At 35.2% G+C, this 24,682-nt stretch overlaps 1 long non-coding RNA gene across 1 annotated transcript; it reads right to left on the bottom strand.

Annotated features, from left to right (window-relative positions):
• Positions 1–1,566: 1,566 nt before the first annotated feature.
• Positions 1,567–23,659, bottom strand: LOC125388385 (uncharacterized). The gene is made up of 4 exons (XR_007228230.3): positions 23,568–23,659; positions 19,419–19,617; positions 3,501–3,596; positions 1,567–1,805 (listed from the first exon to the last, which is right to left on the bottom strand). It is a non-coding gene; the product is annotated as an uncharacterized LOC125388385 (long non-coding RNA).
• Between the last annotated feature and the right edge of the window lie 1,023 nt (positions 23,660–24,682).

Raw genomic sequence — 24,682 nt, 5'->3', positions numbered from 1 at the left:
CATATGGGCATTGGACAAGGAATTCAAGTCTTCTATAAGAGCAGCAAGTGCACTTAAGTGCTTTTTATATTAATTAATTATAAAATTTAGATGAAAATATCTTCAGTTTCTTAAAAATATATGTCATTACATGTTTTATTACACTAATTTGAGAAATAATATCTGGTATGACATCACATTTTCAATGTGCAATTTATTTTCATTTATAATTCATTCATTTACACTTTGTACAAAGTATGCCTTTCCTCAGACCACAGTCTGAAGGAAAGAGTGTCAGGAATTTCCAGCACAGTTTTATAATTGCAGAATTTTATTTCTCTAGTTTGGTTTTGGTGTATTATGTGGTTAATGACAAAAATATTCTCAGTGAGTCAATTATTCTCCTGCTTAGTTTTTATTGTCAACTTGATAAGAGTCTAGTTTCACAAGGAAGAGGACACCTCAAAAGAACAAATGCCCTTGATTTGCTTGTGAATATGTTTGAGAGATTGTCTCTATTGATGTGGAAGGTCCCAGTCCACCATGATGTGTATCACCTATAGGCAGGTGGATCTGAACATCATAAGAAAACAGCTGAGCATGAGCCAGGAAGCATAACTTCTCTGTACTTTGTATTTGATCTTCTTGCCTGAGTTCCTCCATGATGATCTGTGATCTGAAATAATAAGAGGGAGTAAATCCTTGCCTCCCTTAAGTTACTTTTGGTCAAAGTGTTTTATCACACAAACAGGTTAAAACTAGAACACTTTCAGAACTTTCAAAGCATACTTTAAGTCAAACTAAAATCAGAAAATAAGTTTGGGAAAAAACATTTGCAGTACAAAATTGTGGAGTGTATTCCTTCATTAGTTTTAGATTCATTCATGATTATAAAACATATTAAACATATCCTCTTCTTCCATCCATTCTTTTTCAACCTCTTTTGGGTTCCTTTCCAATATCCCCCCAAATTCTCTTATATACACATGCATATGCATATTTAAGAATGCATATACTGAAAGACTATTTGAGTATACGACAATACTTGCAACATTTGCAACCTCTCTCTCTCTCTCCCTCTCTCTGGTTTATCGAGACAGGGTTTCTCTGTAGCTTTGGAGCTTGTCTTGGAACTATTTGAGTGTACACTCAAATAGTGTTTCCCATTTGTATAGCAATATAAAACTGATTACTGGATCACTGGCAACCTACCAGGGATCATGTCTATATAGAAAAATGGCTCTAATAATTAATATGTTGACTGCCTATAGGAGTAGGGACTTATGAATCCTCTGCAACCTATGCTGGATGTTGATATATTGACTGGCTGGATCTTATACAAGTGTTCTCAAGGCAACGACAGCTGTTGAGAATTATTGTGTGGAACTTCACTGGCATATCCAGATGACAATACCTGCAACATCTGCAACATCTCTCTCTCTCTCTCTCTCTCTCTCTCTCTCTCTCTCTCTCTCTCTCTCTCTGGTTTATCAAGACAGGGTTTCTCTGTAGCTTTGGAGCTTGTCTTGGAACTAGCACTTGTAGATCAAACTAGCGTCGAACCTACAGAGATCTGCTTACCTCTGCATGCTGGAATTAAAGGAGTGTGCCAACATCAACTGGCTAACACATTCCTCTTGGTCTTCTGAATTTCGTTCCCTTGATTCTTCGTAAGCCTTGGGGAGGTAATGTGATACATGTGTTCCACTGGGGAATGAGCTCTCTCCAAGTGCTTATTCTCTACTCCTTGAATTCGGAGTCTTGATGTGTACCATAAACTATTGCAGACAACTTCTCTGACAAATGTTGAGAACCACACTATTCCACTAGGGTAGGGATAAGCAAAGGCAGTTCCATATTATATCAAAGAACTAAAAGGTACAGTATATTTAATTTTGAGAGCTACGATATAGTTATAAGTTTTTAGCAAAGTACTTTAAGCCTGGCTTATACCCTGTGATGTAAATTCTCAATTAACACAGGGAAAGTTGAAACATACTCTTCAAGGAAACAAAAAAATGACTAAGAGTTTGATTATGAAAATGATATGATGTAAAAGATAATATATTACACATTATGAGCATTTATTAAGAGATTAAAAATAAGTGTTTTCAAATAGTAATGCAGAAATACCATTCATTTTTCCAGATATGATGGAACATTTGTATATGAATTCAAATCAGCTGTGACTGCATACCCAAATGCACAAGATGAAGCCGGCCTAAATCCCAGCATAAATGTGGGTTGGCTAATGAAGTACCACCCCCAAATGAGGAAGTATTGACCATTAACAGTGTATGGGAAAGAGATTATATTTTCTTCAGGAATGCAGTTGCTAAAAGTTTATTTATACTCCGATAGATGGTCATACAACCCTGCACATGCAGACAGCACCTACAGGATTAAGGAGATTTTATGGTTTATAACTCATATGGGGCACATGAATCTGGGAAAGAAATGTAGTAAAGACTTAGGAGAGGAATTGGAGGAGCAGGAAGGACATTAAAGTACATTATATGCAGATATGAAATACTCCAGCAGTAATGAAAAGCAATCTCATTCTGAAGAAGCTGTACTTACAAAGAGAGTTTGGAAATGATAAATGATGAGATTTTTAAATATACAGCAGCTGGTGCATCTGAGAACACTTTTTATAAAGGGAGCTGGTGAATGAGGAGAGATTATAGTGAGATGTGACCAGAAAAGGTCTGCACAGGATAAAAATGTAGGAAGTTATGATATGATCAGTGAACTAACAACCAACCTCAGCTTTTATGTATCTATTTGGGTTAAGTGAGAAAGTGCTTCTCTTTTGCCTTTTGTATAGATCGTCCATTTTAATCTATAGAAACATTAGGCACATACTGCTTTAGTCATAGTGGTCTAACACAAGGGAATAGAGACAGCAGTGCCCAAGACTGAATAAAATTATATATGGTCCCATGGTAATATTATAAGATGATCATAATACAATTGACCAAATTATTGCAGTAAAAGTGTTGGGCTGCCTTGAATATTCTAGTCTTCTGACTAGTCGAGTCTGTAAGTTCTGATCTTCTACTATACCCACATGAAATTTCTACAGTTTCTCACTTCTCTAGCTTCACTTTGTTACCATGACAGCTCTCTAACCCACAGCAGCTTCTGGAAGAAGCAGTTTATCTATCTTACAGCTCTCAGGGTATATTTCGTCAAGAGGGAAGTCATGTGAGAAAATTAAGACAGGAATTTGAAGACAGGACTTCTTGCTATTCCAGGCAATGTCATTTCTAACTGGGGAATTATTAAGAACACAGCAGGAACCATAAAGTACAAGTACGTTGCTTTCTGTCTTACAGACTCTGGCTTGACTACCTCTCTTATACAACCCAAGACCACCTGTCTATGGATGTACTCAACCATAGACTGGAACCTCATGTATCAAGTAATAGGACAATTTCTCACAGACATTCCAACATGCTAATCCTATCTAGACAATTTTGCAATCAAAACTTTTCTCACATTGCACTATGCCACCTTACCTTGTTAAAGCAAATTTGGCTATATACTGTATAAAAGTCATTGTCTTGTTCAAAAATCCTTATATATCCTCTTTGCTTCCTTTCTTTCTTCTCTCTCTGTCATGGAAAAATTTTGATTTGAAGCCAGTTGTTCATGCTTACTCTAAAGCTCTAGTTGAAAGCTCTACGAAGCTATTGCAGAGTTTGATTTATTCCATCCTTGGAATTTTATGATAAATTGAAGAAAGTACTTTTCCCTTTGTCATGATGTTGGAATTCCCTTTTTAATTTTACCTGCTGTCCATCTGACTGGCTATTCCTGACAACTTGTGTAGATGGTTGTGTATAATACAAAAGAAGGGGAAAACTAGTAATGCCCACTATTTCCTAATGAGAAATGCAGCTGTCAAATATTTCTGAATCTTTTACTCAGAGACACTGCTGTATGAGAAGGTAAAAACAGTATGAGGATGAGCTTATTATTCTAAGTAGATGAAAAATTCCAAATCTAACAGGCATATATTCCAGGCAGACCAGCTCTCCTTCTAGAAATTATTTGGAAATTAAAATTAGAACTAAACATTAGTGGTGATTATTTCACAATAAAAGACAATATAGTTTGAATTTTAAGTGGCATATCATAAGAGTAACATGGGATTTAAAGCACAATGGTCTACCTCAAGTCTAGTTACAATTTCTACTTTAGATTCATGCACTGCTTCTCTGAATCATTATGTATGTACAGCATCATCCTCTATCTGTATAGAAAGAAATGAGGTTGCATGAGGTAGGCATTGAGTTAGTGGGTAAAAGCAAAATTATCAGGTCAGAATTGCAAGACAGAAAAATGAAGAGAGTAGAGAGATGACGTATATAATAAATATTCTTCAAGAAGGATCACTGGTTGTCAGATCATGAATTCAGGTGGAGACTGAGAAACACTACGTCCATCTGTAAAACAGTGAATTATGCTTTCTGAATCTGTCCTCTGAAAACAGGTTTTGGAAACTTTGCAAATATGAAAGTATTTGAAACACTTTTGATGCTTAAAGTGACTTAAATACGACACTGCTGATGAAAGCCGTGTGGCCAGTTACTGCAGCCCATCTTTTTCATTTTATCCAGAGTCGTGGAGCCATTAGTCCAGGCACAGAGGGAGTAGGCCTATGAAATCCTCAAAATAGTTGGTTTTAGTTAGATAATACACACAGCCTGGGTTAGTTTGCAAACAGATGGTACCGTTAATCCAAAGACTTTGCTGTAATGTCACTGAAGGACAGAGATGAAAAATCACATGAGAGGCTTGTGAGAATAGAGAATTTGAGAGTTGTTGGTTCTGTACACTTTTGTCTATAGTACTCTAATATCTGTATCATAAATATAGTAATAGTTATGAAGAATACTGTCTCAATTTTTTGAATAAACCCACTGATACCTGTCTGTAATTTATATAAGGAAAAGAGGCAGTAGAAGTTGCATCCATTGATCCATTCCAGCACTGAAATAGCAGAGTTATTTTTGACTTTCCCTTCTAACTTTATACTTATTAAATGTCATAAATTAACACATAATCTCAAGTAAGCAACATGATCACTTATTTCTGATTTCTTCACATAAAACATGTACAAGTGATTCATTTAAGAAACAAGTTCTGACTCCATAAGAGAGTTATGAACCAGTGAGTCATACAAGTAAAGTAGTCCTTTACTTATTTTTTTATGTTTAATATATCAAGGATACTACCTTTCACAACAATCTGGAGAAAATTGTGGACCTTGCTTTAGAAATATTTTATTTCATCAAAGACTATCCTTTACTGCAGACATTCATTAGATTTGATGCACATTTAGTACAGTCATCAAACTTTCTGTAGATAATAATATCAGAATGCTTGGAGTAAATAAGCAAAAGATTCTACTGTATATAGTATTTTGGCCAATGCAGCTTCATGTTATTACTAACTCATTACAAAATTTCTATTGATAAACTAAGATGAAGGCTTAGGGAAAACATTTATGTATTGTTGCTAGCTTTCATTAGTACTAACGAGAGCCACTGTGCTCCGGGGTAAGGACAAGTACAACCGTGTGTGTCCTTGAGCCGTGTGTGAGAAACAGATGAGCCTAATCCCATAATCCATACTTTAATTCTCAATAGGAGAAGATGTGTCTCTCCTCACATTCACTCGTCCTGTCGATGACTGCAGCTTGGAAAGCAGCTGCTTAGATTATGGTCCTTTCTTAAGTTTCTAATGATGGAAATGGATTGGAGCCAACAAGGCTAATCTGATTTGTAAAAATAATTGAGGTCAGTATGTCCAGAGTAGAGAGTAGGAGACTTACTATTAACGACAAATGAAATTATAATGTTCTCCATCTGAATGACAAGCTCAGAAAAAGTCAGCAAAAACTCAAATAAAAATCAGACTGCATAATTTTAAGAATTAAAAGAGGAAATGCTTGCATTATAATGTCTACCTGACATTTCATAGTAGGCTTAGCAGAAGGAAAAACATCATTATACCATAAAATATCCTATCATATCACAATTACTTCTCAGTGAACATAATTAAAATCTTAATAGTCTAATTGCATAAGACTATGATACATACAAAATAAACAACTATGTTCTTCAGCAAAATAACACCCAGATATCCTTGGACAATATTTGAACTGTCATGAGGATTGTGAGTAAGTAATGTGACAGCAGTTGAAATACAATGTATGTCAAAGAGGAACACATAATTACAAAATAATTCCCAATACAGTTAATAAAATCCAGGTTTCTGCTTTTAAACACATGTCATCAAATCAGTAAGAGCCCAAGACTATTTACTCATTTCTCTATTCAACATATTTTATTGGATATTTCACTGTGTTGACCATAAATGATGGCATGATATAGGCAAAGATGTCTTTATTGATAAATATGAATAAATGGACAGGAGGCTAGAAAAAATACTCATTGTTATAGTATGATTAACAGGTTAGTATACATTTTAAAAGTTACTGCTTAGTTTCCTTTTATTCACATTTGCTGAAATGTCACACTGTAAGAACTGTGACTTTCTTTCCTGGACCTATATCCACCCTTCCTCTATCCCACCCATCTCATTCCCCCAAGCTCTCCTGAATCCTCTCCTTCTACCCTCTCTCTACCCATCTCCCCTTACATACACCCCCATCCCCCCACCCCCGTGCACCCAAGATTTGCCTGGAAATCTTGTCTACTTCCAATATCCAGGAGGATAACTATATGATTTTCTTCAGGTTCACCTTCTTATTTAGCTTCTCTAGAATTATGAATTATAGGCTCTAAGACCTTTAATTATGTATAGAATCCACTTATGAGTAGTACATACCATATTCCTCTTTTTGGGTCTGGGTTACCTCACTCAGTAAAGCGTTTTCTATTTCCATCCATTTGCATGCAAAATTTAAGATGTCATTGTTTTTTACCACTGAGTAAAATTCTAATGTGTTATGTTCCACACCTTCTTTAACCATTCTTCTATTGAGGGGCACCTAGGTTGTTTCCAGGTTCTGGCTATTACAAATAGTGCTGCTATGAACATAGTTGAACAAATGCTTTTGTAGTATGATAGGGCATCTCTTGGGAATATTCCCAAGAGTGGAATTGTTGGGTCCTGAGGGAGGTTGACTCCCAGTGTCCTGAGAAACCGCCACACTGATTTCCACAGTGGCTGCACAAGTTTGCATTTCCACCAACAATGGATGAGTGTTCCCCTCACTCCACATCCTCTCCAGCATAAGCTATCATTGGTGTTTTTGAGTTTAGCTATTCTGACAGGTGTAAGATGGTATCTCAAAGTTGTTTTGATTTGCATTTCCCTGATCGCTAAGTAGGTTGAGCTTGAGCTTAAGTGTCTTTTGGCCATTCAAACTTCTTCTGTTGAGACTTCTCCGTTCAGTTCAGTACCCCATTTTTTTTAATCGGGTTAATTAGAGTTTTAGTTTCTAGTTTCTTTAGTTCTTTTTATATTTTGGAGATCAGACCTTTGTCTGATGAGAACTTGATGAAAATCTTCTCCTAATCAGTAGGTTGCCTTTTTGTCTTAATGACAGTGTCCTTTGCTTCACAGAAGCATCTCAGTTTCAGGAGGTCCCACTTATTCATTGTTGCTCTTATTGTCTGTACTACTAGTTTTCTACCTAGGAAGTGCTCTCCTGTGCCCATGTCTTGTAGACTACTTCCCACTTTCTCTTCTATCAGGTTCAGTGTGGTCAGATTAATGTTGAGGTCTTTAATCCATGGGAGCCATTTAAGGGTTTGCAAGAGACTTGTCTCTAGAAGAGTTCCCAGGTCCAAGGAGAGGTTCCCAGATTGTTCCTTGGGCAGCAGAGGAGAGGGTGCCTGTACTGGCCTTGTCCCATAGCCACACTGATAAATATCTTGCATATCACCATAGAACCTTCATCTGGCAATGGATGGAGATAGGGACAGAGACCCACATTGGAGCACTGGACTTAGCTCCCAAGGTCCAAATGAGGAGCAGAAGGAGGGAGAACATGAAGGAAGTCGTGATCACAAGAGGTGCGTCCACCCACTGAGACGGTGGGACTTATCTAATGGGAGCTCACCAAGGCCAGCTGGACTGGGAGTGATGGAGCATGTGATCAAAATGAACACTCTGAAAGTGGATGGCAATGAAGGCTGACTGAGAAGCCAAGGACAATGGCACTGGGCTTTTATTCTGCTGCATGATTGACTTTGTGGAAGCCTGGTTTGTTTGGATGCTCACCTTTATAGACCTGTATGGAGTGGGGAGGACCTTGGACTTTTCACTGGGCAGGGAACCCTGACTGCTCTTAAAACAATAGAAGGAGGGGGAGGTGGGGAGGGGGAGGGAAAAGGGAGGCAGGGAGGAGGTGGAAATTTTTAATCAATTAATTAAAAAAAAGAACTGTGACTTCCAAGACTTTCTTTCAGAATACTTAAGCTTCTCCATACTTCCCTCTATCCCTCTTCCACAGTACAAATTATCCGGTTCCTTGGTGTACATAGGTTTGCTTTGCCTAACTTTACATCAGTGTAATTAAAGTAAACTTGAGTCTGACTTTCTTCATATAACCTCATTATTTTTAATTACTACTGAAAAGTATTCCACTGTAATGCAGACATCAGAATTTGTTCTTTTATACAAATCTTGATGGTTATTTGGATAGTTTAGATTTGCAGGGCTATAAAGATGAATTGGATACCTTGTATCTAAATGTAGTTTCATTCTTTTAAACAAATGTTTGGTAATGGAATGACTAGAAAACATTTTGTCTTACATTGTATAAGCTAAGCTAGTGCTAGCTGAAGAGATTGGATCATTTTAGATTTGTATTAGAAATTCACTGCATTCCCAATTTCCCGCTCTCTTCTCAATATCTCATGTATTCAAAATTTTAAGTATTTCAAATTTCCAAATTGCAATGATTTAATTTATATTTCCCTACTTTCATTGTTTACTTTATTGGGTGATTATTTAGCATTTGAATGCCACCTTTTCTGAATAATTTATTGAAAAATGCTCAAAATGTTAAATTAGAGGTTTGGTTTTCTCATAAAGTTTCAAGAATATCAGATTCTCAAGATATATCCTTTTGTGGAATGTTTTCTGAAATATTTTCTGCTGCTTCTGACTTATTTTTCTACCTTCTAATAGTGTCATTTGAAGAAGGATTGCTTTATATCTGATGAAGTAAAATTTTATTTTTTAAAAAAGAAATGACTTTTTGACACATTCATAGAAATCTTTGATACAAGGTCAGGATTTTCTCTTTTATTTTTACTGGAAGTTATATCCTTTTAAGTTAGCATTTACTTATGACTTACTAAGATAAACTATCACTATATTGAATTTCATGTGATGCTACTTTGATATCACCTTGACTTTTAAAGAACAGTCTTTCAGTTTTCCTACATATTTTATAACACATTTATAGTTTGTTCACTGAAATACTTTTGTCTATCTATATGTGTGAATGTGCCCACCTCCTACACATACAGATTGTCAGAAAGATAAATGTGCCACTTTATAAGCTGTTACAATAATGTTTGACCTTAGTTCCAAAAGCCCATTGTATTGGATTACTGTAATATAACAATGAGTCTTTAGGCAATATCAGTCTTCCACATGTGTTCTTGTTTTCTAAATGCATACTTTGTATCTCTATACATCCTTTCCCATCAGTTCAATTTGTAAACAAGACCTGTGGATTTTATTCAAAGCTACATTGATTCTTTAGCTTAATAAAGGAAAAGCTATTATTAATGTTGAGTCTTTGAAACAAGGTTCAAATCATATGTCTCAATTACTTTGTTTGCCTTAATTGTTCTCAGCAATGTTTTACAGTTTTCCACTTATAGGACTTCAGCATATTTATAAGACTTCCTCTTAAGACACATCCTTTTGGTATTATTATAAATTGCACATTGTAGGGAATAGAAATATAATTGCATTAGTGTATTGATCTATTTCCTGTGAGTCACTGAACTAACTTATTAATTCCAGTAAATGTCTAGGTTGATTAGATTGGATGTATCTATTAGTATTCCTCTTCTTAAATGAGAACATATTTTTTTTTACAAATATGAAAAATGCATCTTTAATTCACATTAAAGCTTCACTCTTGAGACCAGCAAGAAAACCCATAGATCAAAACACTTTGCCCAAATGCCAAGGACCTGAGTTTGATAGCCAGGACCTATATGGTGGGAGGAATGAACAGATTTCCATAGTTTTGTTTAGACAGCCACAGACATGTAGAGGTATGCTTGACTTTCAGGGAAACTTGCACACACACACACACACACACACACACACACACACACTAAATACATGTAAACAACAAGAAAATCAGCCAACCAACTAAATACCTTTGAAAATCCTACCAAAATGTAACAAGAGGTGAAAGAGAAGATCCTGATTTTTTCTTGGTTTTATAGAAAAAAAAATGTTGCATACATTCGACACTAAATACATAAACCATGAAAGACTTATGAGATGAAAGAAATGTGAATGAGTTTTAAAGTTTCTGAGACTTTTTGAAAAGACCAATAGTTATTGGTCTTCATAATTTATTCTATTTTCTATTTATTTTCTCATTTATTGCTTGCTAGCATGAAAAATCACCTTATAGAAAATTGGATACAAGAGAGTTTGAGATAAATCCAAATGAAATAGGTCTTTTAGAGTAATAAAAATTATTTCTCTTTCTTTGTATTCTTGTTGAGTATTTCTTTTCTGGGATTGTTATCTTTAATTGTCAAGTTGGCACTACTTTTTAACAGTTAGCCAGAGAGTCTCAATGACTCTCTTGGGTAGGCATGTCTTGGAGAGAATGCCTTATGTTAATAAAGGTGGCAAGACCCAAGACCCAGTCCACACTGGGTAGCACCATTGTCTACATGTGGGGTTCTGAAATATATAAAGATGGAATGAACACATTTAACATAATCAACAGTAAGCATTGCATCTTTTTAAATTCCCTTTTGCTTTTAACCGTGAATGTGATGTGACTGTTTGAAGTCATTGCATTGGCTTCACCACAGCGATGTACTCTAACATGGAATATAAACAACCAATTCCTCTGACATACCAATTTGCTTTTTGTCAGTTCTTTTTATCAAAGTATCAGAAATGAACTTAGGGCATTGTCATTGTACCGATTAGACTATCACAATTACAAAGGTTAATTAATTTGCCAGAAACTACACAGATCATAAATGGAGATAAACTGTCATTTTAATCTAAAAATAATCTTATTAGAGAGTATTAATTTTAATCATTATCTTTTCTCCCATGAAAGACAGGTGACAATAACACACGGGCACTATAAGGATCTTTATGAGGAAAGGGGTCATTGAAGCATCTGATAACAGTGATGCCTCTGAAAGAATAATTAAGCAGAATAGTATTTCATTTGAGCAAAGATGAATTAGAGGTAAAGAAATGAACTAAAGTCTAATTAAGGTCCCTAGTGAGCAATGCAAGGTCAAAGCCACCAAATGAACCACCAAATGCAATGAGAAATTCAAATATAAACATAATAATAAAGTAGCTTCAGTTTTTCATTTGTAAAGTTTCATGTGGTTGCAAAACTTAAGTGGTTTATCCTACTTTTCAGTACATAAAATAAACTTCCTATTGAATATAAAGTAGAAAACTGAAGCTGGCATTCATCATTTATTATATCACTTTTACACAGAATTGATCTTTACCATCATGGACATTTGCTTTTTCTATGCAACAGCAATCTCTTCATTCCAGTATAATGATCTATTGTATGCTTGAATGATTTAATAATGTAAAAAACGTTTATGCTTAGAGATAGTAATTGGACTACTACATTGATCTGCATAGTCAGAGCCAGCTGTCACACACAGAGTTTATATTAGAAAAGTCTTGCTCTTAAAATTGTGATTGTGGGGCTAGTGTGTGAAGTTCATAATACTTTTGTCTATGAGTTGTTATTATTACTGGATCTCTGATAGCGCTATGGAACATGACTCAAAGGTTTTGAGCATATTCTCATAGATTTCAACACCCTCACTCTGTAGAGCAGGTTGTCAGATGTTTGTACCTAAGTTCCTGTTTAACTAATAATAATTTGTAAGACGAAAGAGGATTGGCCTATGCTCCATGTTCTAACTATTTGCACATAAGCCCTTTTCCCATCTAGATCTCTCTTCCAACGTCATAGCATTATTTAATTGTGAATCAAAAAACAGCATAACAGGGCAGGAGGCCAAGAAAAGGGTGGTTCATTAGTTGCCTTCCATATAAGAAGCTGTATTTTAATTTTGCATGTGCCCATCACATTATGCAGAAGAGTCAGAGTTTTTAAGGTTGAAGTGATATGTAGAGCTGAAAAGAAGGTTATAGTTAAATGGAGAGATAAAAAATCAAGACATATTTCTATAGTGAAAACTAAGAACAAAACCCTGACACAAGATGAAGGATAAATATGTTAGTTAAATTTTTAATTTAAAATGCTATATTATGTCCTAAATGAGTTTTTATTCTCAAAATGTTCTTTAAAGAGAAACAGAGACTAGCTATAGAAAGCATAGCATGAATACAGAAGTGAGACAGAAAGCCGTTTAAATGTGGGCAAAGATGCATATGTGAAGAGATGGGAAGGGATGAAGATCTAGTAAATCATAGTTTTCAAAAATGACATGTCTTCCATTTAACAAAAACATTTATTCATTACTAATCTAAAATTTAAGCAGAAATTAAAGACTTCTTAAAAATGGAAAACATTGAGAAATCCTAGGACACATAATAGGTTAATATTCAAGTATATCAGAAAACCTACAACACAATAGCAAAGCAACAATACTAGTAATGAAGATACTAATAACAGCATAAATGAAATATGTTCAAAGGGTTTCAATTAATATTTCTTCCACAGAACATACATAAATATACTACAAGTTTACAGAGGGTTCCTAAATGACTAGTTAAAAAAGAAACACAGAGTCACCTTGATGCATCGGCGTTTTGGGTTGCTTTAATTAAAAACTAAATGGTGAGATGCATTGGTATAGTAGATAATAATTTGGAATCATGGACACCATTGATGAGAATGTCCAAAGGGAGACAAATGGCAATATATTTGTCATAGTCAAGGATGGAAAGGAATAAAAGCTCTGGAGGTGTCTATATGTTCTCTCTCTCTCTCTCTCTCTCTCTCTCTCTCTCTTTCTCTCATATGTGTGTGTGTGTGTGTGTGTGTGTGTGTGTGTCTGTGAGTGTGTAAGCTAGAGTTGAGACTTAAAAGTATTAGAATCAGCTTTATGTCAACAGGAAAATCAGAAAGATTGGCAGAGGAGTTCAATATGAATCTAAATGTTGGATTATCAGCTCACGAAGTAGTGGAAGTCCATGTACAAAGGCCTAGGAATAGAGCAGATTGATCTAATATAGAAGATTAAGAAGCAATGGATCTTCCAGATCAAATACTTAATTTTTTTGCTTTCTTCAATTTGTTTTTTCCATTTGGCCATCAGCAAGTTTGGACAAGATCACCTCATTACTAAGAATGATCATTACTGACCTGTTCAGAAGTTAATATCTTCTAGTTCTGCCCACTCAGAAGTAGCTGTGATCATATATATGGATGATTTCTTAGCTTAAATTGTTACATAACATTAAACAATATAAAAACCATTTATAATCATAATGCTGAAATCATTCCCTATTTAGACTAGAAAAATCCTGTATTCTGTGACAATATTGGTCAATTTTGATAGTTGTCTGAAAAAAATTAAGCCAGTCTAGAATAATATGTATGCATCTATTTATATTAACTAGATAAAAATAGACAAACCTAATCAACAAATATATCTGGGACTATGATGGATGGACTAAGGATCAGAATAATGGAAAATTAATAAATAAAAGTCAAAATTTGCAGAATATGTAAGATCCGAAGCCTTTTTAGGTAACATTTTAACTTGTGATAAAGATGGTTTATTGTAGAAATTGGATGTGTGTTCATTAATTGAGTCAGAGACCTGTTTTAAAACTGAATATTTTATAAGAAAAATACCTTTCTAAAAGTAACTACTTTAGGTGCTGAGGAGATGGCTCAACAGGTTTAAAAAAAACAAAACAAAACAAAAAACAAAAACAACAACAACAAAAAAAACAGGGACCTAACTTTAGTCTTCAGAACTCATGTAAAAATTTGTTTTTATATAGATTCTGATTATCTCATCACTACATAGAAAAGAAAACAGTGTCTATGAGGCCTACTAATCAGCCAGTCTGGTTGGATTTTGAGAGAATCTGTAATCTGCCGCAAAAAGTAGGGTGGGAAAAAGTTGGAAAATATATCTAACATCTACATGTATGCTGATACACATACATGGGCACCATCATACCACACACAACAACACACAACCACACAGACACAAACTAAATCACGTATTCCTAATTATAGGATAAAAAATTAACCCAAAGTGCATATCAAATGTATAAGGAAGATTTTCCATAAGAGCTCAGTCAATGTGAAGTTAACTGCTAGTGAAAGAGATGAGAGGATTAGAAAGAGGGTAAAATGTTTGTGGCCCTGTACTTTGTCTGAAATGACAGTAAGACAACTTGAATTTGCTTTCTTCAGAGAGTAATGTAATAAGGAAATATTTCTTCATTAGAAATATTAGTAACTAAAACTCTCGGGGGAAAAGATAAAATAATTGAAAAAGGGAAAGTCAAATATGGTGTTATTTAAACAGAAAAAAAAGTAATTTTTAAGTGACAACTAAATGCACAATGAAAAAGAAAAGTATGTTTCCTCCACAGATTTTAATCCTGGTAACTCCTGTTGTACTCCTTTACTTCCAATTCTTCCTTCCTGGCTGTATCATTCATATTCCAGACCTGCTTATCCCCAACATCCATCAACTCATTGACACATTCTTTCCCATTTGTCCAGAGTTGATACCTAGTTCAGCATCTTCATTTTTACCCCGCCACTAAGTTCATTTATGTGACTATAAATACTTTTGATTTCCTTTTTCCCCTGTAAGCTCTCAGGAATTTGTGTTCCTCTTCACTATTTTCAGTGTAGTTAGTTCACCCCTAAGCCAGTAATTAGCAGTCTTTAAAAGAACAATCACATGCCATCTCTTCACTTTCTCCTTCCCAATTTTAGTGTCTTTTCATTCTATTTTCATTGTGTTCTTTGTACAAATTTGTACATGTGAACATCTTCAATCCCCATAGTCTAAAGTTATCATTTTATCTATACTGTGTTCTAAAAGTAAGAATCAGAAACAAGCCAACTGAAGTTATTCTAATAAAAACTCCAGCAATAAAAATTAGCTATCCATATGTTTGTGGGTAATAAGTGGTTGACATTAGAATGAAATAAATTCAATAAAAGATTGTGTTCCAGATAAAATCTCACTAAGAAGATGAACAAATAATAAGACAAAAAGAAATAATTCCAGTTAAAGATAGTGACCTTTCTAGAGCAGATTATCAACAATATTTAACACAGACCAGGTATGAGAAGCAGTAAGTTGGTTTGGAAATGAAAGGAGTGAAAAGATAATATTTTGACAGTTTATGATATTTAGCATTCGTAGAGAAAAGGACATAAACTTCAAAAGATTTTATAAAAGAATTAATGCTATAGTCCAGGCTGTCTGAAGATATACACAGGCTTTCCTGGTGACGCTTAGTCCAAGTGGATGGAAGACACTGACAGGCCAAGCCAAGTCCTCAAAGTAAAGACTGGCTAAAGATGTGTGACACTGGTCATGTAGATGTTATTATGATGAGCAACTATATGATGAAAAATGAGAGAGATAGAAAAGAAAAGTTCATGTGCTTTGGAAGAGGGAGAACTTAAGAAGTGTAGGTAGCAAAGAACAGGTTGGTTTGCTTGCTCTCCAGGGCCAAGGTGATGTCTGGGCCCAGGGTGCTACAAAGGCCATGTCTAAATCAGAACCTTACATCAGCCAGAGTCTGCGCTGATGTCCATGGCTTCTAATAATATCAAAGGTCATGCCGATGCCTGAGGCGTAGTAAGAGATCTGAGGTCGTGCTGGTGCCTAGAGGACATACTACCACTGCAGCCATACTGATCAAGGTGGCCTAGGTTACCAACTGTGGCCATGGTTGTGTGTGGACCTGAGCTGTTGTTGATGTCCATGGCCTGTGAACCAAAGAAGGCAATGGGTTCACTGGCTCTGGGTTACCCAGCCCTGCACCTTGTTATATATTGCAGCAGGAAAGCTAGCCTCTTACACTCAGGACAGATGGCTCCAACTCTCTACAAGGACACGCAAAAGCCATCCAACATGGCATGGGCAAAGGAGAACTGGCTCCACCCCTCATCTGAATGGGGACTTCCTAGGACCCCAGACTAGCCAACTCAGCAAAGACCTAGACCCACATCCTGGGTCTTGGGTTGGCCAATCCTAACATGTACTCCATCTATGACCTGCTAGAGAAAGTAAAGGAACTGGTCCTATTTAACAATAGCAGCAGGGTCTCTATGACTGCGGCAGCAGCAAGACATTCAAGAAGAGTTTTGGTAAGGGGCCAGTGGCAACGGTTTGCCAGAGGCCAGAAGCCTTGAACAAGACCAATGACTCAGTGCAATGAACATTTGCAGGTGGGGCTATTTGGACAAAAGGATATATGGCACACTGTAGCTCCCAAAGCCATAAATAAAATAAAGAGCTGTTGGAGAGATGGGAAAGATAGATGAACAAGTTGGTTTTATTGTTTTGTTTTTAATTAATTTGATGAGGTTATTTTTGGAGAAGAAAGTTCAGGGATGAGGGGTTGATGTAAAGAGACTAAAAGGTAAGTAGAATTGGGATTCATGCTGTGTAATTCCCAAGGAATCAATAAACAACTACATATCAAAAGTATTAGTGTTAGAAGCTTTCAAATGCAAGGAGAGTCATACATATTGATAAAATAATAGAGAAAAAATAGACCTGAAGATAAGACCTAAAAAATAAAAATCCAGAAAGGGTTTAATTTTAAAAAAAGATTTACAATGGCAGGAAGATATGAAAATAGGCTTGAAAATTATTAACTTGATCCTTCTATTAGGGAGAAGCTAATAGTAACAAATAGACATTCAAAATTGTATTATCTTTCTATTTCCCTCTTTGATACAGAATACATGTCAAAGAAAACATAAATAATGAGAATCATAACTCTTTAACACTGACAAGTTAGAAATTTCAGAAAATGACCTGCCAGTATTCATGCTTAGGATGAAAGAAATATGGAATTTGTAGTAGGAGAAGGTCATTAAAAATGCCAGATAAAGTCTCCACTATAGTAGTTACAGAAACCAATATTGTAATTTCTGTCCACATTTTAAAATAATATATTTGTACATAGAAACACATACTTAAACAGAAATATATGTTGTATTTACTCTATTTCTTTGCTGAGTAAAATAATCACCATTGACATTTCATCATTAGTTAAATGTTGCAATTTTTATTATAATATTTAAGTTATGGTCTATTAAAACATTAACTATTCCTCACAAGACATCATCACTTATTCTGGGGGAATAATAATGTCATCTTAATAGTATATGACATCACATATATCTAGAGATGAGGAATTATCACCTTACACTCATTTGGAAATTAAACATGACAGACAGATAAGTATCAAGATAACAAAGGGTAGACTTGTGATAGAAAACCTTTTTTGCCAAGTTGAATGTTTCTGGAATCAGCTAACACATGTTTCTGTGTATATCTGTTAGAGTTTGTTCTGATATGATTAACTATAGAGAAAAGACTTCCCAAAGAGCGGCAGCACTTTACAGGAGTGGTCACGATATAAAAAGGTCTGAGGAACAAGTAGGTCTATATATTCCTTCAAGCATTAATTCATTATTGGTAAATGCATCTATTCTGCTACCATCAATTTTTCAATCAGAATCCAGACTTTTTGGGCAGTTGACATGGACTGAAGTCCAACACCTTTCCATGAATCCTGTAGGTCTTCTGAGAGAGATGTTGATGACTTAAGTTTGAACCTCATGAATTGAGTAGCTATCAAGTTTTCAGCATTTTCAATAGTCAGAAAGACCCTTTTAAATATATTTTCATTCTTTCAGCTTTGTTCCTCTGGAAAATTATAATGTAGTTTGTGATTCTAAGAGTAGCATTAAAGAAGCTGACTAGTTCTGGTAGAATCTGGATCTGGTTCTCTAATTCAAATGATTTAAATTCTAAGCATCTTTCTGATAGGAGAGAAAATGGAAAAATCAGAAAATAGACTACTTGAAAATTATAGAAAGTGAATTTATTTGATAAGTCCTTATTAATTACTTGTGAAAATCTATGAATTTAGTCCCTCTATATATAAAACGTTTGACCTTTTTTTTTTTAGTGAATGAAGGGGCTATAATGAAACTGGAAAGTTCCTTCTAGCACTCCCAGATAGAATAACAAAGGATACTATAATCTCAGGTGTGAAAATCTCCAGTGCACAAGCTCTATAAAGCTTTCTAAGTGTTCCCTGGAAGAGAATATTCTCTCTAGAAGCATCAAGACTGGAGGAGTTCCTAACCAAATTGAAGCTTCATCATCTTCATCATATCATGAGTTTAACGCCTAGTCTTAAAAGACGCCATCAGTAAAAGTGAAGGCACTGATCAGAAGAGTGGCAGCCAGTGGTTTTACATGGAGAAGTGTGGAAAGATCTGGACGAGGCTCAACGTTTTCACCATTTTGGTTTTGTTGGCCTTATTGTTTCCTCTGGAAATAGGCACCCCAGCACAGAAATTTTAGTATTATCTCCAGATAAAAGAAGGTACAGAACCATGTATGAGGTTATCTTAAGTCTCAGTCGTTCATTCCAGTTATGAGTGACTGTTGTCTGAGCCAAGACATGACCATGTTGGAAAATTCAGTTATGTTCCCTAGTAAAAGACTATTACAGATAGTGGTTTATCCTTTCAAAAAGAAGCAAACAGAGTCAAGAGATTCTTACCTGAGTAGCCACATGTTCCCTACCACCTGGTGTATAGAACAATGTCTTTACTGCAAGTGGCCTCTGTAGGATCCAGAATATATATATACTAGGGAATTAGGGAAGGAAGTTCAATATGCAGTGATAAGGGGAAAGGAAGTTCTTATCCCTTCTTGGGAAATTATTCAGGTGTGGATTTTGGGAAAGGATTAACCATACCCCTGTCAGTCATTCATCAACTACAAACTACAAAGAAGCCTGATAAACTCATTGGGTCTCCAGACTGAATTTGGAATGAACTATACTTTGGATTATCAGTTTATCAACAGTACTTTAGAAGGAGGTTTAGGTGCTGCTTATGACTTTCCCTGGATATAAATTTTAGCAATAATACCATGCTCACAGCATTCAATTTGTAATTAGATAATAGAAATGTGCATTTAAAAAATACTCACCTTAAAGAGTAATTCAGAGTAAAGGCAGAATTTTCAGCTAATTGTGAAGAGTCCTTTAAACATTGCAAACACTCAAATTAAAATGTCAGTTTAATCAACTGGTAGATTCTCTTGGGGTAATTCCTTGGCAGAAGAGCTTCATTGACCAGATGTTGAATTTTTTTCAGTCTTGACACAAGCTGACTTCTTATTTAAGTGCCTAAAATGAAGGAGTCAGAGTATAAAACCTCCATATGGAATCAGATATTTTGGAAATCTTCAAGCCAAAGAAATCTTCTCATTGTAAACAGATTTTTGCATTGCCATCACAAGTAGAAAATGTAATTTAAGTTAAAAGTAGATAAAATGTAAGTTATTATGGACATAAAATAAAAGATATGCAAGTGTGACTGTCTGAGTGTATGTAGATATGTATGTAGATATGTGTGTAGAGGTGCATGTGCACACATAAGTATAGATCATAGCATGCATATGAATGCCAGAGTACTATCCATATTGGTTCTCTACCTCCACCTTGTGGGTCCTTGGGATCAAACAAATCATCAGGATTGGGAGCAAGCACCTTTTCAGGCCCCCAAAGCTAAGGGATCTTTACATCACCAAATAAAATGTCAGATCTCTGTGGAGAAGACCAGCCAATTGCTAAGACATGAATGTTAAAGCAGAAATCAAAAATGAGATGTGATTTCTCAAAAGTTAAAAATTGCAGAGAATATTTTTACAAAAATGCAAACTGTCTAAGATAAAATAGAGACAATAAAATGTAATCCTTAAAGTTATAAGACTTAGCAGTAAGATTTTTAGAATAATAAATTTTTATAAATATATAACTATAAAACTATATAAATACACCAAGGAGTTTAGAAAAACTTGCAATTCAAAAAAACTATTCTTGTAAGGATATAGTATGAAAAGCAGCAAAATGAACTAAGTGGAATGACACTGAGAATTTCAAAGATAAAAAAATGAAAATGAAAAGCGAAAGAATAGAATGGAATAAAAAGCGACTAGAAAGCTTTGAAAGAAATGCATTAGGCAAGAGTCTCATGTCTGACTAAGTCACTGTCTGGGTTATAGGACAATGGAAATGTATTTTTAGATATAGAAAGTATCTGAAAGCATTGTATCCATGCACACTTACTAAAATACAGTATTTCAACTAAAAGTAGCAATAAATTCAAGTTAAAAAAATTAATAAACACAGAAATTATAAAAGAGATACCTGAAATGGATGCATAAAGATATTGGCATTTTGTCATTTGTTTATATTTATATTAGAAAGTAGCTTTGATAATATAACAGAAAAATTTAAAGTGCAGAAAAAACCTTATAAGTAGGAAGGTATATGTTTTTAACATAAAGTTAAATATTGAATGGAATAAGCAAAATATACACGTGCTTCCCATTTAAGAAAAGAAAGGTGTAAAACATGACCTGTAAACCACAGCCCAGCACACAGATGAGAACAAATGTAAAATCTTGTAAAATGCTTTCCTCTTCTGTTGCTGTAGAGAGATACCATGAAAAAGGCAATACTTATAAAAGAAAACATTTAATTGGTGTTTACTTACAGATTTAAAGGGTTAGTACATAATCATCAAAGTGGGATACAGACAGATTTAGTGTTGGAGCAGTAAGAGATAATTCTGCCTCTTAATCCACAGGCATGATTCAGGGAGACAGACAGACAGACAGACACACACACACACACACACACACACACACAGGGGGGTGGGAGAGAGAGAGAAACAGAATGCAAGACTTATGGCTTTCTATAACTTTGGAGGAAGATTCCACAACACTTTTCTCTATTCCTCATGACTCTAAATTCAAAGTCACATAGCTGAAGTTGCACAGTTCTGTTGCTTGTTGGGACTGGCAAGCTGGCCTCCTTGAATTATATTTGCATAAGCTTTCTCTTGTGGATGACTTCCTTTGTAGCTTATGCTTCTTGTTAATTCCTATTTAACCATTGGAATTTTAGCCTTAAGGGTATCATTCTCTTATTTCATTTGAATCAGGCATTTCTTTAAACTTTTATATCCTGAGAATAAGAATTATCTGCCTATATTTCCTGGTGCTCCTTTTCTTCTCAAACAACATTTTGGGTTCTCTGTGTCCTGCTTGCTTCTCCTCATTGTAGGCCTGCATGACTACATAACACAACCTGTCTTGAAATCTCCTCTGCCAATAATATTACTGCAAGCACCTTAAACTTATTCTCAGGACAAGGATAAAAATCAACCCCATTCTTTGCCAAGATGTCACAAGAATGGTTTCTCAGTTAGTCAATTAGATAATACTCTTTCCTTCTGAAACACTGAGCTGAGACCCCAAAGTTCACTTCACTCTCTGAATCATTCCCCTTCGTGTTCCTATTAGGATAGCCAATTAAGCACCATTTAAAGTGGTCAATTCCTTTTCAAGTCTACCTTTATTAGTCTTCTATTTATGTGAAGAGACACCAAGACTAAGACATGTCTAAAAAAGGAAAGAATTTAATTTTTGACTTGCATACAGTTTTAGAGGCTTAGTTCATTATCATAATGGCATGAAGCAGACAGACAAGTCACTAGAAGAGCTGCTAAGAGCTTTACATCTTGCTATACATGAAGCAAGCAGAGAGAGCAAGAGAGAGACTGGCCTGGCTTGGGCTACTGAAAACTCAAAGCCATTTCCCAGTGACATCTCTCCTTCTATAAAGTCATATCTCCTAATCTTTCTCAATACTACATAAGCTGGTAACTAAGCATCCAAATATATGAACCCATGGCAGGGAATTACAATTAGAACACTACATCCAAGCAACTGCATGGTTAGTCAACTTTTGGCTTTATTACTGTTCTACTGTTGTGAAGAAATATAAGACTTTATAGAAGAAACCACTTAGTGGGGTTTGCTTACAGTTTTAGATGAGTCCACCATATTAGTGGCAGAAAGGCATGGATCTGGAGACATAGCTGAGAGGTTTATATAGTGATAAACCAGCAGCAATCATACAGACAGAAAGAAAAATAGATAGACAAACAGACAGACAGATAAATAAGTACTGACACTGACTTTTGAAATCTCAAAGCCCACTCACAATGATATACACTTCTTCCAACAAGTTATGCCTCCTAATCATTCACAAACACTTCAACTAACTGATGTCTAAGCATTCAAATACGAGAGTGGGGGTTCTTATTCAGATGACAACAAATGTAACTTACTCTCAGAAGGTTCTACTCTTTAAAAGAATTTTTCCTTTTAATTTTTGTTTATATGATTTCTTGAATGTTTCTTTGTGGGTTTGTACATATGAATATTGGTATCAATAGGAGTCAGAAAAGGGCATTAGATCATATGAAGTCAGAGTAGATTCAAACTTTTTACAAGACAGCCATGTTCTCTTACAGTTAAGCTATGTTTGCAGCTCCATAAGCTTTGTTTTTTTGTGTAAACTCTTCCTGATACTAATGTCAGAGACTTTATACACTATTCAATATTTGCTTTTAATTTAGAGATAATGGAATACATCTTTATGAAGCATATTACTCTCAATTAGTTTTTTATCGTGCTATCAGATTATAGGGAACAGAAGTTTCTCTTCTTCCCAGATAGTTATATTATTTAAGAAAAATTGTACTGTCTCACATTCAGTCTTTTACTAGTTGCCAAACAATCTGTCTTCCCTATAAGTAGTTAGAGAGTATTTGAGAAAATTTAGATCCCATACTTGAAGACACTATATTGACATGAATGAGGGTAGGAAAGTAAAGTAACTGAAAAACAAAATTGTGGCTGTAATAATAATAATAAGTTATTAATATTGCTGTTATTTTTTTCTTTAGGAGACGAACATTAAAGCGATATCCAATATGTAAAACAAAGTCATTATGCACAGCATTGAGGGACATTAATTTTAATATTAAAATTTGTTCTGAGGAATGTTTGTATTTAGTGACTGCTGTGTAACATGAGGGGGCTGGCTTGTTTGTGTTTTCTGTCTCGCCAGGCCCCCAAGCTGTTTAGTCTCAAAGGAAATGACACAAAGATCTCTATAAGTTATAATGCCGATTGGCCCGCTAGGTCAGGCTTCTTACTGGCTAACTCTCACATCCTGATTAACCCATTTTTCTGATCTATTTCAGCCATGTGACTCAGTACCTTTTTCAGTGGGACAGCTCACATCCTGTTGCTTCGGTGATCTGGGCAGGAGTGGGAGGAATCAGCTTTCCCCTCCCTAGCATTCTCCTGCTCTCCTTGCATCATTTCCACTTCCTGTCTGGTTTTCCCGCCTACACCTCCTGCCTGGCCAATCAGCGTTTATTTAAAACATGATTGACAGAATACAGACAATTCTCCCGCACCACTGCTGCACATGGGAAAGGTAATTTTATTCAGCAATATGGCTATCAGTGTGTTGCCAGTATGTAATGGATGATGCCAATGGTCATCAAACAATGTACAGGCAACACTAACAGGACTCTGATTTGCTGAAGAAGAGATGAGGATGATAAGCAAAAAGAGGAGCAGAAAGAGGAGTTCAGAGGCAGAGATGTGAAGTGGTCCAACGTTGGAGGAGAAGGGTTATAAACAAAATACATAGTATTCATGTTTCAATTTATCAAAATACACTTTTCAAATTTAAAAATCTGGCAAAAAAATTTTGATGATAAACAGCCTTGGCAGGGGTATGATTTTGAAATTTGCCTCTTTATTTTAAATATGAGATAAAGTTATTTGATAGGTTTTTTTCCACTCTGAGCATCTTCTTTAGCTATGCTCTTCACAGCTCTACCTGCTTTCTCTCCCACTTTGTCAGGAAGGGGATGTTTGGAAACTTCACTTCTCTATATTTCCTCATCTCTCTGTCAGCATTTTCTTTTTGCCTATCCAAACTGTATCAATGGATCCTCCAAGCCACTTTTGACAGAACTGCTCAGAGGGAAATTACTTCCAAATATAAATAGTTCAAGTCAAGCATATCTGCATATTCCCCACTGCAAATACAGATTTTTAATATACAGGCACTTATATTTTTCAAGCATGAATAGGATGCCAACTACTATCATGAAAGTAAAAAACGTAATATACGTAAAAATTCAAATGGCACTTAATAAAACCAAAGTAATTTAGAAAATGAACATTAAAATATTGGTATTTTTAAAAAAGTTGAAATCTGTGAAAGGTCAAAAATCATTAAAATATATAGATAGCACGTGTATTTTATCTGACTGTTGCTGTGTAGTTAGATATACATAATCATCTGTCAATTAAAA

This window comes from Myodes glareolus, chromosome 6 (genome assembly GCF_982192425.1).
Source record: "Myodes glareolus chromosome 6, mMyoGla1.1, whole genome shotgun sequence".
NCBI lineage: Eukaryota > Metazoa > Chordata > Mammalia > Rodentia > Cricetidae > Myodes > Myodes glareolus.
The sequence above is the reverse complement of the archived record's forward strand: the minus strand, read 5'-3'. Positions and strand labels throughout refer to the sequence as shown.